General features: G+C 46.9%; 2 long non-coding RNA genes across 2 annotated transcripts; one reads left to right on the top strand and one right to left on the bottom strand.

Moving 5' to 3' along the window:
- Positions 1–1,160: 1,160 nt before the first annotated feature.
- Positions 1,161–8,005, top strand: LOC142060436 (uncharacterized). Its single transcript, XR_012661747.1, has 3 exons — positions 1,161–1,451; positions 1,950–2,063; positions 7,915–8,005. It is a non-coding gene; the product is annotated as an uncharacterized LOC142060436 (long non-coding RNA).
- LOC142060437 (uncharacterized) lies at positions 4,621–9,438 on the bottom strand. Its single transcript, XR_012661748.1, has 3 exons — positions 8,441–9,438; positions 7,911–8,027; positions 4,621–5,439 (listed from the first exon to the last, which is right to left on the bottom strand). It is a non-coding gene; the product is annotated as an uncharacterized LOC142060437 (long non-coding RNA).
- Between the last annotated feature and the right edge of the window lie 2,578 nt (positions 9,439–12,016).

Here is a 12,016-nt window from a genome sequence, read left to right as displayed (position 1 = left end):
CACACGTATAAATATGGCATAAGCAGCGAGAGGGCGAGGGAGACTAGACAGGAGATAAGTACTGAAAAATAAATGAAAACATCGATTCGTGTGGTCACATCTCCCATCCAAAAACCAGGCGCAACGTTGGATTTCAAAGTACTTCAAAGAATTTATACCCAATATGCAAAAGTGCGAGTCAGAAACCAAAGGAGTGACTCCAAATTGATTTGAGAAATGTATTTTTCCCCCACCCTCTCATTCACCCCCCCAACTCTCTCCAATGCCTGATAAATGTGAAGACCCCTTTTCTCCCCATCGCCGGCTCAGATGGGAAAACTCAATTGTCTGTAATGTTTATAGTGTTAACCCTACTTATCTGCAGAACCCTCCCCTCCCCACCCCTCCCTTTTCACTTTCCATAGACACACATCGATTATTAGACTGTATGGCCCCCCCTCCTTTTCCACAACCCCACCCTCAACAACTGACCAAAATAATGACTTGTTGGAAAACTATAAATCATTTTCGTGTTTGAATCCCTGAAGACTCTATTTAAGTAAATAGGCTTACTGTGAAACAATGCATAGATCCAAGTCCTTCTCCGGATTGCTTCCAAATGCTGCCGCCTCCAAAACTTTTATTTACAAGAGAAGAAGAGGAAGAAGAAGAAGGGGAAGAAAAAAAAAAACCCAACCAACTTTGGCAAACTTTATCTCTTCTTTATTATAAGCTTCAGCCTTGCCTTGGTAAGCCCCAGCCTGTTCTACAAAAGGTGGCTAGAGATTGAGATTTATTGGTTTCCAAATGAAAAGATTCATTCGATATAAGAGGTTAACTCAAAGTTCCTTAAACCGTGACTAGCATTGGCAAGGAGCTTTGCCTAGTCAGCACAAAGGCAGTTCAAAGAAACCTTTAAAAATACACACAGATATACATACACACAAACACACTCTCACACTTTAGCCTCAACTGCAATTTTCTTTTCATTTTTGTTTCTTTCTGCCATTACAAAGCCCTGAGCCCCTTTGTAGGTAGCTGGAGGGTTTTTTTTTTTCTCTCCAAGCTGAACTTTGCCATTTTGGTGTTGACCAACCCCCTTTTCTTTTGCAACCAGTGAATGAAAAGACTCAAGAAAAAAAAAAAAGATTAAGAAGTAAACGGGGTGAGCAAAAAAAAAAATCCTTCTACTTTATAGCGAGCAGAACAACGTTTAAAAATAATCCAACCCTAAAGAAACCCCCAAATCCGTACAAAGAGGGGGGGGTCAGGCGAGGTGACTCAGGGGAGAGAACGGCAGCCCCACGCTGCTGGGGGCGCTTGAAGCGGGGATTTGGGGTGCTGTCACGACACATGTGCGTGTCCGTGCGTCCGTCCGCGTGTCCGTGGCCGGCCGGGAGCCGCACACAGCGGCAGGCGGGCTCTGGGCTGGAGGGCTCGGTCCTGCGTGTGGAGCCTGAGCTATGGAAATGGTAATGAGGGAAAATTAACCCGGCCGTTTGTTACATTGCAGAGAGATCAATGCATGACCCAGGGCTGAGGGATAGCTTACTTCTGTGGGGAAGATATGAGATAATCGCTCTGAAACACACTGGTGGCGAGGACAAACAGGGAGCCATTTGAATATCGCCTTTAATAATAATAATAACAATAACAATAATAATAACAATAATCCTCTCGCCGGAGCCTTGCTAGGAGATAAAGAGCGGAGGGGGTTTGCGGGCTGTGCAGCGCTGGCGGGGTGCGGGGGCTCCGGCCGGGGACGCCCCGGGGCCGATGCGGGGCCGGGGCGGCGGGAAGCGGCCTCCCCGCGGGGGCTGCGCGGAGGCTGCGCGGGGCAGCCCCGCCGCCTCCCGGGGGCTGCCAGCTTCCAGCAGCCCCGCTCGGAAGGGAGGAGGGAGGGCACGTCGGGGCTGCGGGGACGGTGGAGCGGGGAGAAGCTGACCTTTCTGGGATTGAATGTTTTTCAGTGAAACCTCGAAATAGAACATGAGAAGATGAAGGGGTTGGACAAATTCAGCTGGAGGAGAGAGAGCGAGCTGCTGTCTTAAAAGCAGCCAGCGGAGGCTAATGAGACCTTTGGGGTAGGAATAGTGTACTTCTTTCTTTCCCCCCCCTCCCCTTTTAAGTAACACATCAGTAAACCCACAAAACTGGAAATAGTGACAGTGCAAAATGAATCATCCTCCTATAAAGGGAATAGGAAGTACAAAACAGGAGCGGGCAAGGGGGTGTCTATCAGGCGTGGATCATAATAAAAATATCATTTTCAAAAGGCAGCTGAAGAAGGTAGCAAGGTTCTCCCCCTGTTTCAGGAGACAATATGGGCAGCGTGATGTGCTCTGACCTGCCTCCTGTTGTACAAGTTCGCTGTTGGCTTCAACGAGGGAAAGATCGAGTTTAATCTGAATAAAGTCCAGCAAACTTTGCTGGATGGCAGCCCTTCTTCTGCCTCCTCCCTTGAGCTTCATTCAGAGTCGGTGTAAAACTAGTCTGGCTGTCCAATATCTCTTTTAAGGCTTTTCCCGCAACATATTTCGCATATGCTTCTCCCAGATAATAATAATAATAATAATTATAATTATAATAATATATAATAATAATATATATAATAATATAATAATAATAATAATAATTATTATTATTATTATTATTATTATGGGCCCCCCTCTTTTTTTTCAGTTTCTTTTTAAGGCTAAGAGCAACTGGGAGCCGAGAGGATGAAATTTTAGGTCACTGCCCAGCTAAATTCCAGGGGTCGTTAATTAATAATGTTGCAGGAGTTAAGGCAGAAACTTCTTGGCTGAGATTAGATTATGTAGGAAGGAAAACCTGCGAGTGGACTCCATTACATCTACAAGCGGTGGCGACTTTCTCGTCCAGAAAAACAAACGTTGCAAAGAATAGGGACAGACAATGATCTGTGGGGAAGAAACGGAGGGCGAGTGGGGAGCTGCCCCACTCCCACGGCGAACCACAGCTCCCAGAAAAGCGGTGTGGAAAAGCCTCTCGGGCAAGGGAAAAAAAATGGGGAAGGGGGGAAGATCGCACTTGAGATGACTAAAGAGTTGGTGATCAAGGGACGAGAGCGGCTGGTGAAGCCGCTTTCAAAATTAGGATTATCTTTAAACCTGGGAATTAAGAGTGGCTGAATCTGGCTTCGCCTGCGGGGCGGTAGTTTGTGGGTAGCGGAGGATAAAGTTTTAACCCTAGTACCTGTCAAATAGCAATAGTCACCGGAATGGTTAAAAAGACACTGGGAAGAATCAAACGGGGAGGGGGGGGGAACTCACATCAAATCGCGAAGCTGCCCAAAAAGCCCGAAAGGGAACGAACAGGGGAACGCACGGGAAAAGGGAGAGAAAAATGGTTCTGTGATGCCTGGATATTCCGACAGGAATAAATGCAAAATGAGAAATCGGAGAAGCGAGCCTGTGCAGCCTGTCTGGTCTATATAGCAGGGACTTTAAAAATTACATCTGGAGCAGAGCTGTCCTTGGCCGGCCGGTTTTACACTTTGATATATATATATATATATATATATTAGCAACAAGTATCCAAGGATCTAAACTAATTGATTCTGGAGTTTCTTGGAATTTATCCAAAGAGCAATATAGTTTTAATTGTATGTTGCTTAAAACTCCATTTCTCGAACAGTGTGAAACAAGTCATAAAAGTCACTAAGCTTACCACTGGTTTTTCCCCCACCCATAAATACTCAGCCGCCACCCGCAATTCTCTCCTAATACTCCTAAGGGCTGCAAAAATAATTTCGAAGACATGCAACTACACATAAACTTGGAAACTGATAGTCCATTTTAACTGATTTAGAAGGCACTCCTCATTTTATTCTTTAGGGGAAAAAGAAAAAAAAAATAAAGACACCCTCCCAACTATTCCTATTTACCCACGAGCAAGAAAGATTTCAAAATGTGATTTTAAACCTGAACAATAATGTTCCAGTCCGGCTACGGGGGTAGAACTCGGTTACTGTGCAAAGTATTTGGGTGGAGATAAAAAGGCCTGTAAAGTTTATATACATTTCTCTTTTCCTCATCCCTCACTTGGAAACTCAGCCAGCAGCATCCCTAGCTAATCAGCCAGAACCATCCCCAAAAGCGAACTTTTTTTTTTTTCAATTAACAACAATATATTTTCACCATTAGAGGCCGTATCTATAAATATCTGACTATTTCTTTTTGAAAAAAAAAAAAAAAAACAACCGACAGAAGAGTCACTGCCTCCCCCTCCTCTTTCCCCGCACACCCACACTTTTCGTGTCTAAAATTAGCAGGAAAACTATGCACTGGAGAGAAAGTGCGATGCAGCTAAGGCAGGGAGGCTTCATTAGTTCCTGCAAAGGCTTGGGTTGGAGTTGGGGCCGGAGAGCCAGCCATCAAAGGAAGCCAACTGCATCTTTGCAGATCGTTTTGGCGCTTCAGAGAGCGATTCAGGCTGGAAATCTGTAAAATCCACGCAAACCTTTCTCCTCTCGCTACTAGGGACCCTTTGACACAGTTGTATTGAAGTTGGGGCTGGAAGGTCCTTGGAGGTCTCTGAGTGTGACAGTACTTAGAATAGCGGGTAGATGGCACAATTTTCTAACATTTAGAGAGAAGAACCCACGCTGGGAGCAATAAGTCCATTTAAAAGCCCTTTATTTAAAAGGAACAAAGATAACTGACAAACAAAGTACAGAGACATCTCAATGAAATTTCTAGAGAAGAATAAAAAACTCTCTGCAAAGGAAAACACAAGTTCTCGGGTTTATTTATTGTTATTTTAAGTACAATACCGAAATCAAATCAAATCAAATTAAATTAAAATATAGATGTATCTAACAAGCTCCTGGAAGTGCGGATGTTTAAATCTGGGATCCAGGATAGTAAAATACGAGCAGCTATTTGAAAGGAAGGAAATTCAGAAAATAGGGTTAATGCTTCAGAATGAACACAGCTCTTGCATGCCCGTTGTTTAAAGGACTCCATCAAATCAGCACATGATTTTTTTTTTTTCCCAAGGAGAATCGGAGAAAGATGTGGTCAAGGGGGGAAATAAGACTAGGGAAGGGGAGGGGGGAGGAGAAATCTGAGGTTAGCAGCTACTTTCTAGGAAAGGGAAATAATCTTAAGGGTGCTATGTGGCTGCATTTCAGTAATTTTTTTTAACAGTGCTGAATTCAACAATGAATGGTGGTTCTTTCTGAGTTCATTCCTTTTATTCGCATACAGGCTAATGGGTAGGGTTCAAAGCAAGGGCTAAGAAAAAGGAGAGAGAAATTTCAGCAGAGGTGGGCAGCATCTCTCCGGGGCGGTGTGGCTCCGAAGAGCCGCTCGCAAGCACTTAGGAAGCGACACACAGATAATTCGGAGACAATTTCCCCCCCTTTTATCATCCATCTTGGACTCCGAAACTCGACGACTTTTGATACCGAATACACATATCGTCGACATTTTGGGGCTGAAGGAAAAGAAATAAGTGAAGGGGGGTTGGGGCTGGGGGGAGAGAGAAGGGAGAGGGTGATGCTGAGAAACCAGGCATTGATCCGGGTTTGATGGAGTCTGGGAGCTTCCACTAGCAATAAGCAGGCAAACGCTCCCAAAACAGAGACAGACACACGCTCCCAGCTCACTGATTATGTTAAAAAGGGGGGAAATAAAAGGAGGACGGGGGTAGGAAAAAAAAAAAAAAGAAAAGAAAAGAAAAAGCGACTAAAAAAAAAAAAGGCAATAAGCGGTACGTTCCCTCAAATCTGTGGTGCTGTAAAGAAATCAGTTTCCGTATAAATGATTGTATTTGGGTGGGTGCTTTTCCGACTTATTTGTTGAGTAAATCTCTCTCACTGCGCTGAAGGCGAATCCCTGTTGATAAATCCATCATTACCGTTTGGATACAGGGAGACAGCAGCGCCACTAAATTTATCTTACATTTGTAGCGCTTTAATAGACATTTATTAAATGCTTTTAGGGAGAGACATGGGGCGCCTGATTACATCCTAGTTATAGACAGAACATAAAGACACACGTTAACAGCAATTTACAAGAAGGGGGGGAAAAAGAATAAAGAAAAGAAAACAAAAGAAAAGGCAAAGTTTGGGAGTAAAGCTGCTGGGAAAGAGTCAGTGTGCTCTTCTCCATAAGGCCGCTAAACACCAGCTTTTTCTCCCGCGTTTCTCAGAATATTAATCGTGCCCTATATATGTGTGTGCATGTATACATATAGAGAGTATATGACATACACCCGCATACACGCAGATGCGTGCGCATGGATCAAACAGGGCGACGCGTATTTCTGTTCCGTTCACCAACACATCAGAATACAGGACAGCATTTACAATAGATTCATCACCCTCTTTCACACTCGCCCTCCACCCCCTTACCACCACCACCCCCACCACCCCCCCGCCGGCTTTTAACTCTAATTTCAATCTTCTTCAACTGGAGAATCTCCAGGGACCTGGGCAAACTTGTGTAAAATAGTTAAACCAAGCGTGTTTCAAAGAGGATCGCGGAGTTCCTCTTCCTGCCTTAATAAACCGAAAGGCCCAGTTCAAAGAAAACACACTGGAATCAAAATTCAAAATATCTCAGGACTCACAGGGGTAGAGCAGGCTCGGAGCAATGTACGCACTTTCACGCGTTGGTGGGCACGTAGTGACAAACATTTCGCCCCGCTTTTTGTGTGTGTGGAAATCCTTCCTCTGGGCTTTTTCTCACTCTCTCTTATATATATATATTTAAACCTATTTTTCTTAAAAAAAAAAAAAATCCCTTCCTCCACTGTCTCTCAGGTACATTCTTAAAGCCACCTCCTGCTTTTATTAAGACAACCCGCTCCTGCAGAGATCTGAGGGATCTGGGGTTCACGCCGCTCGCCGCCCAGCGCCCCGCAGCGCCCCGCACCGCGCAACCTCCGCCTCGGGAGCAGCTATTTCTTAATGATTTTCTTTTTCCCTCGGGTGTCTTGCGAGGATCGCCCCTGCGTTATCTTCCCACCACCCGAGTCACGCCAAGGACAGCACCGCCCGGATTTCACATCTAGCTCGGAGCTTATCCTCCTCTAATACCCCGCGGGTCGCCTTTCGCGGGGGGACGGGGAGACACACACACGCGCGCACATCCACACAAGCACAGGGTTGGATCCCCGCACCTCCAGGAAACAAACAAACAAACAAAAATACCACGCGAAACCTTCCCCCCGCCTCTGCCCTTATTCAAGAACACTTCTTCTATCTAAAAGTTTCCAAAAGAAAATAAATACAAGTGACACTGTGCTGGGGAAAAGCTCATTAGTTCGTTGTCCAGCTCTAATAAAAGAACAGAAGTGCAAATTATAGAGTTCAGCTTCAACACACGCTCTGTCAACTAAAATCAACCGAGTGCAGGCTTGATTCAAATAGCTGCGAAGTTGGTCCGCAATTCAAAACCACCTTCCCCCTCCTCCCTTCCCCTTCCCACCCCACCTCCACCCTCCGCCCCGCCGCAGGGACATTTGGTTGGAAAAATATTGTTCCAAGGAAGGTAAAGATAAAGCTTAACATTAGGAAGAGAAGTGCGCAAACTCATTTCCCCATCGGTAATCCCAATAAAACGAGCGTGGTGCTTCGCTGGGAAGAGCTGGGGTAGGGTCTGGGGGGGGTGGGGGGTGGGAGGAGGGACAGGACTCCTGAAATAACATCTTCTTTCCAGCAAGGTAGAAGAAGAAACGGCCCCTTTGTTTTGATAATTAGCTAAGCCCAAACTAGGAAAGCAGATGTGTTTGCTTAGCTAATCATAAGACAAGTTTCTTTCAAAGAACTTCATTGAGCGATTGCAATTGTGAAGGAAGGAGAAGGATTTCATTTGCCTCTCCCTTGTCTCCCACCCCCCTCTATTTTTATTAATTTTTATAATCTAATTTTCTTCTAATATGATATAAACGCTTCCGATTACCTAGGTGGGAAGAAGGCAAGCCCTCCTCAGCGGAGCCCCGGGCTCGCCCCCCGAGCCGCACAGCCACCCCGAGCTCTCCCTGCTGCACGTTACCACGCCAGATCTGTTGACATTTTACTGGGGGGGGGGGGGGGAGGGGGAGGGGGGGGATGGGTAGAGAGAGGGGGGAAAAAAGAGAAGGGGGGAAAAAATAAAGTTTTAATGACATGTATGACATATTAAATTAGGCAGTTTTACAATTGGGTTTGAATGCGATGCTAACTGATTACAACTGTGTTATCAAAAGGGTGATAAGATTTATAACTTCGCGAGCACAAGCCTCTCCTCTTAATGACAATAGATGTTCAATAGCAGAAATCTGGTTTCTATTTTCCAAGAAGAGACGCTGTGTGTCTCCGTTGCCCCTTTATTACCGCAGGATTCAAGATCCTCTCTAAAACAGCTTGGCACTTGGAAATCCGCAGGCCAGGAATACCTTTATGGTCCCTATTAACTACTGTGTTATTTACACTTTCGCTGGTGCTTCTCACCCGATACCCGCATCCCATACGGCGGCGAACACAGCCTCTCTCCTTGCCTTTCGCCGGGTGTTTTGGGTTTATATTTTGCATTTCTTTCCTTTACAAAAGGCAAAAAAAGAAGGGGGTGGGGGGGAGAGGAAAAAATAAACCCCACAGCGCTGTCTCTTACACCCCTCTCCTCCCCAGCTCCCTAAACCAACACATTAAGCAAACTTTAAAAACTGGGTTCCTATTACAAAGCAGCGCCCAGGACTAACTGCTTTAAAATTACTGCATAATTAGATTTAGTTGAATTTCACCATTAATTAGGCAGCCGCACTGCGGGGAGCCTTTGAAATCTGAGAAAATGGGAAAAATCATCTGAAGCACGTTTTTTAAACCCAACTTCAATAAATCCTGACAAGGCCTGATTTTCTCCGTGTATCTCTTTCCATTCTACAAAGCAAAGCGAAGCGAGCACGATCCCCAGGACCCACTAAAGTTTTAATTAAAAAAAAAAAAAAGAATACAAATAAAATCCATCTCCATTTCTACATCCCGCTCGTTATCGGCGGCGGCGGCGGTTACGGAGCGCCTCGAAACATCCCCCCTTTCTTTTTCTTTCCCTTTTCCTGCCTTTCTCGCTTTCCCTTGGCTCTCTTTATTTCCCCCCCCCCTGCTTTTTAAGGCACCTTCCCGAGGATCCCGCTGGCTCTGCAGGCGCAGACCCTAAATATAACACCCCGGGGTAGGTCTGACTCCGCTTCAATGGCCATTGAGCCGCGCTCGCACGGGGGGGAAGATGCTTCCACAGGTCATTTACATGCAGATGGGATCCCGGCTGCGGGGGAAGCTGCGCCCGCCGGCCCCGGCAGCCCTTCCCGCCGGCCGGCCCGGCGCCCCCCGGGCGCTGCCCGCCGCGGGGACCCCGCGGGAGCGGGGGGAGGCGCGGCCCCCCCCGGCTGCGGGCGGGCGCCGGCAGGGCCGGGACGCCATGTTGGCTGAGCTCATCCGACCCCGCCGCGGACTTTCCCACGCGTCGCCCCCGCGGCCGCGGAGCGCTCCGCGGGCCCCCCCGCGCGCGCTCCCCTCCCACCCACTCACCCACTCACCCACCCACCCACTCACCCACCACCACCACCACCACCATCCTCCCTCCCACACACCCATGCCCCCCGCCCCTTCCCCGGCCGCCGGCGGCGCGGCCCCACGGGCGAGCCCCGCGGGCTGCGGGGGCTGCCCGGCCGCGCCAGCCCCACGGGCGGGCTGGCACCGCCCGCCAAGCGCCTCCTCTCTCGCCCCAACCCTCCGCTTTTGTCTGAACTTGGGAGAGCCGCCTCCTCCCCTCCGCGCCCCCTCCGCGCCCCCTCCGCGCCCCCTCCGCGCCCCCTCCGCGCCCGGCGGCCCCCCGCCCCCCGCCGCCGCTCTCCCGGCGGGGTCGGGGGAGGTTTGGGGAGAGCGGCGGCGGGGAGGGAGGAGGAGGAGGAGGAAGAGGGGGTGTGTGTGTGAAGAAGACCTTTCCCGAGATGGGGTTGGCACCGCGGGCGGCTCCGCAGCTCTCGCTGTCGTTCCGGGTCGCCTTTGGGTCTTTCCCCGCCCGTCCCCGGCAGGGGTGGTGGGGAAGGAACGGAGCGAACTACGATCAGATTAAAGGAAAAATAAAAGGGAGGGTTGGGAAGGGGGGGAACCGCAAGGAAAAAAAATAGATTAGAGACTTAAAGGGAAAGAGTCGCCATGTTTAGCAGCTTTTTTTTTTCCTTTAAAAAAAAAAAATCTCCTCAATTCCACATAGAACAAGCTTCTCGATCCCAACCCTCCTCTTTTGTCCAATTCAATCTTTGGATAGATCTTTTGTTCTAACTCAGCATGAAAAGAAAAACTTTCTTTAAATGCTATAAACTTAAAACTAACTGAAGTCCCTAAACAAATCCTCCTCTGAGCATTCCAAACATATATACATGGGGCTTGTGTGTGCGTGTGTGTGTGCGTGTGTGTGTTTTTATTTAACCCTGGTGCATTTTCTGTTTACTGTTATTCTCTGTGAACCAAAGCTCGCTGCAAGAAACTTATAAATACAGAGATAGCTTACAGGCTTTAAAACATAAAAAGCAGAGAATGTTTTGGATTTGAAAATCATAAATTATAATTTAATGCCAATAACAATTTACAACAAATGGTTGTTTACAATAAACTAACACAAAACAAACAAGTCAAGATCCTGTGTTCTTAGTAAGCATAAAAACTTCACACACACACACTCACATGGATAGCACTTGCAATAGAAAAAGCTAAATCTAGAGGTCAGCAATCCCCTGCAATAATAGTATATTTATATATTTATATATATTTATATATTTATAGAAAAGGAGCCATGATTCCGATGTAAAACTCTGCTCAAATTCACAGTCATACACCCCTCAGCCCCCAGTACAGATGTGTCTAACTGGAACACACTAAAGATCAGGGTTTAATCGACTTTACAGAATGATCTCTCTCCCTCCCTCTCTCCCTTTTTGTGAAACCACAACATGGTGTAGTTACGTGTGGTAAAAAGGGAGAGGGGGAAGCCTCAGACAAGAACAAAATTGCAAGCTTTCACATACAAAGCATCTGCTATAGACCAAGGGGAGGGCGGGGGGGGGGGGGGGTTGGAGAATGGGGGTGGTGGTGGGGGAATGACACGCACACACACGCACACACAAAACAAAATATCAACCCCTTGCAAAACCACATCATCTTGCCTTCCTTCAGGTTTGGGGGGGGGGGGGGGGGTTTGCCTGCTCGGGATAGCACTAAATCCACAAATGGTGCGTCCGGTCCTACGCCACCGGCCCGGGCAGGACCCCCGCATGGGTGGGAGCCGTGCCCGGGCAAGGGCTGCAAGAGAGGGCCCTGTAGCTACACAGGAAAGATGCGTGTACGCCTACGCGTGTATGTATGCAAGTATACATACAGACATATATCCCATATGTAAAATATAGAGATGACCTGTGGTCATGCTTTCACAGTCTAAGGTAAAAAAAATCCACTTGAGAGTATATATACATTAAAAACCGACTCCTCAGTGCTAGAAGCTAAAGCCACTCCATTTGAAGACCTCTCAATGACAACGATAGATGGCAACTACGGAGTATTATAAAAAATCACACATACTTAAAGAAAACTCATTGCAAACAACTGACCTATATTTACAATACTGCTATTACCTTGCTTGAACGATCTTGTGCGCCTATGTCAGACATTTACAAAAGGTTTTTCGCCCCATTCTGATCATAAAATAGATACTGATCTCCAGATTCCTAATACTTTTTCACAACAATACCTTTCCTACGCAGGCACTTAAGTGTGACAAAAATAAGGGCCTTTTTTTTCCAGAAAATCCATTTTTAATTAACAGGAGGATTAGATGAATGGGGGTTGATGGTTTACCATTTCAGTATAGTACTTCCTAAAAACCAGAGATAAACCACGAACTTAAGTCCTCCACCCCCATCCCGGAATTAAACAGGTAAATACACTACAACACATCTGCTACAAACTTACTGTGACAAGTAAACAAATCAATCGCCTATGGGCTTAAAGGACTGCAAACTATAGAGAAGTAAT

Source organism: Phalacrocorax aristotelis, chromosome 7, assembly GCF_949628215.1.
Source record: "Phalacrocorax aristotelis chromosome 7, bGulAri2.1, whole genome shotgun sequence".
Taxonomy (NCBI): Eukaryota; Metazoa; Chordata; class Aves; order Suliformes; family Phalacrocoracidae; genus Phalacrocorax; species Phalacrocorax aristotelis.
The sequence above is the reverse complement of the archived record's forward strand: the minus strand, read 5'-3'. Positions and strand labels throughout refer to the sequence as shown.